The sequence below is a fragment of the Dama dama genome, chromosome 29 (assembly GCF_033118175.1).
Source record: "Dama dama isolate Ldn47 chromosome 29, ASM3311817v1, whole genome shotgun sequence".
Classification (NCBI taxonomy): Eukaryota; Metazoa; Chordata; class Mammalia; order Artiodactyla; family Cervidae; genus Dama; species Dama dama.
The window spans coordinates 56,341,413-56,347,412 of NC_083709.1; positions in this window are offsets into that span (position 1 = coordinate 56,341,413).

Consider the following 6,000-nt stretch of genomic DNA (forward strand, 5'->3'; position numbering starts at 1 on the left):
TCTATTACTTGCAGGAAGGTTAGCCTTTATCTTGTATTCAGACTGTCAACTGATTAGATGAGGGCCACTCACAACAAATGAGTCCTATCGTCTTCATCAGATTCACTGATAAGGATGGGAATTGTCATTAAAAATGCTCATTAAATATATACATTTCATACCTCTACCTTTTTAGTTTTTCAATCTCTGTGAGTGGAGCCCTAAAATCTGTTTTTCATGGCCTCTGTAGATGCATTTGTGCCCAAACATTCAATTACTCCTGTCTATTTAGACTAATGGGATGATGTAAAATGAGGTCCCTGGAATAAATGCGTTCTCCACTGCTCCCAGCCCCCACCCCTGCCCCAACCCCAGGAAGAGGTGGAGTTAGAGGGAGCATGGAATTTCTTGGCTTGTTGAGCTTGTGTTAAGAATTTCAGTTGCTAGTGGTGTTGAGGCAGTGCCAAATGATCTCTACTATCAAGATCATATGAGAACATTTAACACTGGAATACGACAGGGCCTCTTCTTCAGAGGGACACTGCTGTGTGACTGAAAATGTAGTCATGATTTGAAAGTAAGAACTGGGCTAGGCTGGAAGGTCCAAGATGGCCTCACTCTTGTGATGGTGGTGGTCACTGGCTGGAATGCTTCATAGTATTTTTAAGTCTCGCTAAGCCTTATTTCATTGTGATTTCAACTTAGTGTTTCTTTTCTCTTTCTTTTTATTTTCCCAAAGGCTGTTACAACATCTACTTACATTTAACCATGTGTAGAAAACTTGTTTAAAAAATATCAACGTATATATTAGGAGCCCTGAAATTCATGCTTGTTATGAGCTAAAAAGTGAAAGTAGAGTTTGTTCCTAGATTAAACATCACATATTTAAAAATGTATATTCTGTTTGATTCCTGCAATTGAATATATAGTTAGAGGGAAAAAATTTTAAAAATTCAACTACTTATAATGTAAATATAAGGCCAATTTACAGAGCCATATTTTACATAATTTGAAAAACAGAAAGGGGATGGAATTAACACTGCTACTATTTTCGTGTTATTTTCCTCCAATTTTTAATCCATGTGTTTTATAATGTCATAATTGTTCTAAATGCTGCCTTTAAAATGAGCTGGTGCCATAAATATTTTCTTTTCTTATTTCTATATCATATTTTAAAGTATTTTCACTGGAGGATTAATTTTCTATCTAATGAATAAACTATAATTTATTTAACCAATTCTACATAAGTGAACATGCAGGTTGTTTTCAATTTTGCTGTTGTTGTTTTGCTTCTTTTTCATTATTACCTAAGGCCAGATTCCTATAAAGTCAGTCAAAGCTTAACTGAACAAGTTTAAAGACATTGCTAACTTCAGTTTCAAAGAGTTGCATCAGTTTGCTTCCCCATCAATAATATATAAGCAATAGCTTCTGTCTTCCCTTTCCAGCATTTCCAGGATTCACAAAATGTTACCCTCTCAATAATTTATTAAAAAATGTTTATTGATCACTTTACTATGTGCCAGAGTCTGTATATACAAAGAAGAACAATGTCCAAAGGAGTTTGTGATTAAGTAGGAGAGACAGATGTCTTAAAAGTATATATTTCCAGTTTAATTTTAAAAGTTCAGTAAGAGAGATTTTCCTAGTTAAGATGGCACTAGATAATGTGAGGGCAATGCCGCATCTACTTCACATATATAATAATGATAGGTAAAATATAAAAATAAGAAATTCAAAAGGCATGGCTAGATTCAAAGTCGAATATAGCTAAAGTCACATGCCTGCTAGGCTCCTGGTCTCTTAAGTATCCATAGTGTTGGTGCTGGGGGAGACTAATGTTTTGACAAATCCTTCCCCCAACCCCAGTGAATAATACATCCTCCTTTAAGTGTGTGACATTTTACAGAGAGAGTCAAAGGTGTTAACGGGTCCTTTAGCTCCATGAAGGAAAATGCAACCTTCTCTTTTATTTTGTTTAATGCTTAATTCATTAAACCTAAAACCATTTTGTTATAAACATTCACTTAAACATTGAACACTCACAATCTCTCTAAATATTTTTATATTACTTACAAGGATAATCCATCAATACTTACAGAGTTCAGTTAAAAATATCTCAAATATTTAAATGATTGTGAATACATTTAATTTTACTCTTCTAAATATTTAGTTGAAATCAAAACATGAAATACAAAATTCTCTTAAAGGCTTTAAACAATTTGAAGAGCAGAAAATCTACACATAAAAAATATCAATTATAAGTATTGCAGTAAAACTGAAATAGTTATAAATGCGATGATGAAAACATATAACTACATACTAATGATTTCATTTTACATTTATCTTCTTATTTTTGCTCTTTTGCTTTACTGTTCCAAGATCATAGTAATCTTGCCAGATGCTAACTTTTTAACCTTTTTATTTTATGTTGGAGTATAGTTGACTAACAATTCTGTGTTAGTTTCAGGTATACAACAGAGTGATTCATTTTTACATGTATCTATTATTTTTCAAATTCGTTTCCCAGTTAGATTGTTAACTTATGGTTACCAGAGGGGAAGTGGGGAAGGGAGGGACAGTTAGGGAGTTTGGGATTGACATGTACACAAGGCTATATTTAAAATGGATAACCAACAATGACTTACTGAATAGCACATGGGGAGATGTTGACTTTTATACCTCCTTTAAGGTGGAAATAATCTTTCCAAATTCCAAAACAGAAGAATACTCAGATTTGCCAAGGGTTTACTCTCTTGATAAGTTGATTCTTAGCAGTTTGCAGAATCCAAAGTGACGCAAAACGGAGCCACTTACTTGGGATATATCCTTTCTAATAATGGATTTCCCTTGTTTGGTTATGGATAGTTCAGTTTATGAATAATATGAAATTTGTTTTTGAAATTCTAGGAATAATGTACACTTTAAAATGGACAACAGTACTAATTCATTGTCCTGTTGTTATGAGATTTTTTTTGGCAAAAGCTGTGTAATCGAGATTTGCACAGACTTTCATCTTCTTTCTCTATGGCTTAGAAAGAGTTACTCTCCGAGGGACCCTGTTCCCCTATAGTCCACAATAGACCAAAACTTAGGTTCTGGATACATCTGGGTGGTGGGGGTAGGAAAACATTAATTTAGCCTCTTTGAATTGATTATGTCCAGTAACTCTATGCTAAGTAGCTGCTGGGAGCATCAACAACCCTTCTGAAGACATAAATGAAGGCAATGGTTTTGCCAGACACAAGATCATGGAGAAAAGGGCCGGCCTGAGCCACTGTTGAAACCACAAATGATGAGGGTGCTGGGACTGCTGAGAGGCTGCTAATTCAGCAGTGATAAGACTCTTCGCTGCATGTGCTGAAAGATGAGGATAGTGTTGGCTCTCTAGTTGTTAAAAAATACCAACAGATTCTAGAACAGGAAGCAAACCCCCTTCCCTATTTCTGCCCTTTGAACTTCCATCAGTACTTCCCATTGGTAGAAATTAACCAGAAGCTTGATGGCAAGTATCTGGGAAAATGGAATAGGCAGCTCCCTGGACTCTTAAAATACCTTTCAGTACATAGAAGGGCAAAAATGGGAGCCAAGGTAAAAGGCAAAAATAATCATTCAACCTATTTATTCTCAGGGACTCTTAAGTGGGTAAGACAAATCTGTTAGGCTTTGTGAGTGTGCGTCTTCTTTTCGAGAAATCCACTGGGTGTGCTTATTTATCCTGCTTTGGATTGGTTTGTCTCCCCAGGTTTCTATGTCTCCACCAGGTGGAGTTAGAGGCTAGTTTATTAAAGGGTTAAATTTAGAAAGTTGAGAGTTTGATTTTCAGATTGGATGAAGCAAAGATAAACAATACCAAGGGGACAACTTTCCTCTGACATTTCCTTTTAGAAAATGTTACCTTGTTATTATCATACTTGCTTTGTCTGTTATGTCAAAGTGCACAATTCTCTGGCTGTGACTTGGGATACTTGTGTTGCAAGGAATAGAGACTCATTCCAGCTGGCTCAAGAAAAGAGAATACTATTATAAATACACAAGAAGGAATATCACAGACGTTTTTGGAAAAGAAATGAAATATAGCCAAGACCTACTGGGAGCAGGGGCTGCTCTTTGCCTCTCTTAGGGAACACATGGTCACTCTCATTTCTGCTTCTTATTTATTCATTATTCATTCATTGAATATGCACTGAGTCTCCACTCTGGTGCTGAAGACTTGAGATACAAGGATGCATACAGCAATAAATGAACATTAAATGGGAAGAGAGTCATTAAGCAAATAAATACACATCCATACAATTATAAATTGCTATAAATGCTATGAATAAAATATTCAGCTTTCAAGATAGAGTGTAACATGGAAACTTAACAGCAATTAGGAGGTAAGGGAAAAAATTTTTTTTAAGTAACATTTAAACATAGACCTAAAAAGGCAACTAACAGTCAGCACAATTAGACTGGAACAGGAAATTTGCTCAGCTAGGAAGTGTTTGAGGAAAATTTAATCAGTTCCTGTGTATTCATGGGCACTGGGCTTATTCTTTAAAGAGCTTATTATTTTAATATGGGTGAACACATTTGTGGTGAACAGAGGAAATCCTCTCAGAATAGGGAAAGCCCTTAGTTGTGGAAATCTGTGAAATAGACAATTGTCATCCATTCAGACTGGGTCTTCACTTTATATTTGCTTTATGTGGATATTGAAGGTAGAGATCATAAATTCATTATTAGCACAGTTTTCCTTAACATTTGTTCCTAATAATTTAAAAATGCGTGAAGATCACTTGCCTTGCATTTTAAGTTGGCCAAACTCCTTGCTTCTTGGGGGAATTTTATTTCATTAACTAGCAGACCTGGTTCTTTTTCTCACCACTAAAATGGCACAAAGGGAAGCTTCAGCCAGGTAGATAAACAGTGTTCTACCTGCAGATGATTTTTCTTTGAAATCAAGTCATTGAGAATCCCAAGACACCACCTGACATGCATCTGGTATTGCTGTGTCCACTAATGTGGACTTGATTGTCAGAGATCTGACGTCCAGTCCTGGTCCCCTCTGACCCCTCGCTTGTAGTGGGCTATTTATGAATTCGTGTTTTGGCTACCCTGAGTCAGAATGTTATTTTTCCTCAAGTCCTGATTTCACAGACAAGAGTCTCAAACCCACCGATTTCATACAGCTTCAGTGCCAATTCTAATTCCTATGTTGATGTTCCTAGGAACACCTACTTACTAGATCTGGGATAATGTACTAATAGACCATAGATACAAAGGAAAAAATTGTATAATCAAGAAGGAGATCCTAAGCATTTACTGGAGTAAAAGAATGAATATAAAATGATCAGTATTCTCTCCTAGCTATCTCAGCCAAGCATATGGACTATTTAAATACCCTTCATATAAAAGAACTACTCCACTTAGAATTTTCTGAGAAATACCTAGAAAATATAACTAATGTAAATTTACTTGCATCATTTGAATGATAGAATTGGCAATGTAAATGAACACTTTATAGTAACCCTGAATGAAGATCTTTTCAGGTATTTATTTAAAGAAGAGAAGACTTCCAGGTTTGCTTTCTGGCCTATTGTTAAGTCATTCCAATAAAAACAACTTGATATATTTAGTCTCCTCAGTCAATAGTATTTTATTATCTTTAGGGATTGTTTTGGTCTCTACGCAGAGGAGGTTGGACTTCCAAAAAGATAAACCAAGATATGAAACTTAATCTATTCTTCAAAATTAAAAATTATTTTCCCTGGCTATATGGGCATGACTCCAAACTGAATCATCCAAAATAAACTAGTTAATTAGTTCCAGGATGGATAAGACAGACTATCCACAAAAAGATTATACTACATATAAGCTTATAAATATTCATTCTCTTATGTTGATAGTTCTATATTTAGTCTATGGATGTGTAAAGAAAGTGAGGGAGCCTAGTGAGGCTTTAAAAATGTTGCTCATCTCAGTGCGTTGATGAAGATGACAGGCCGGGATTCAGACCCCAGCTCTGCCGCCTGCTGT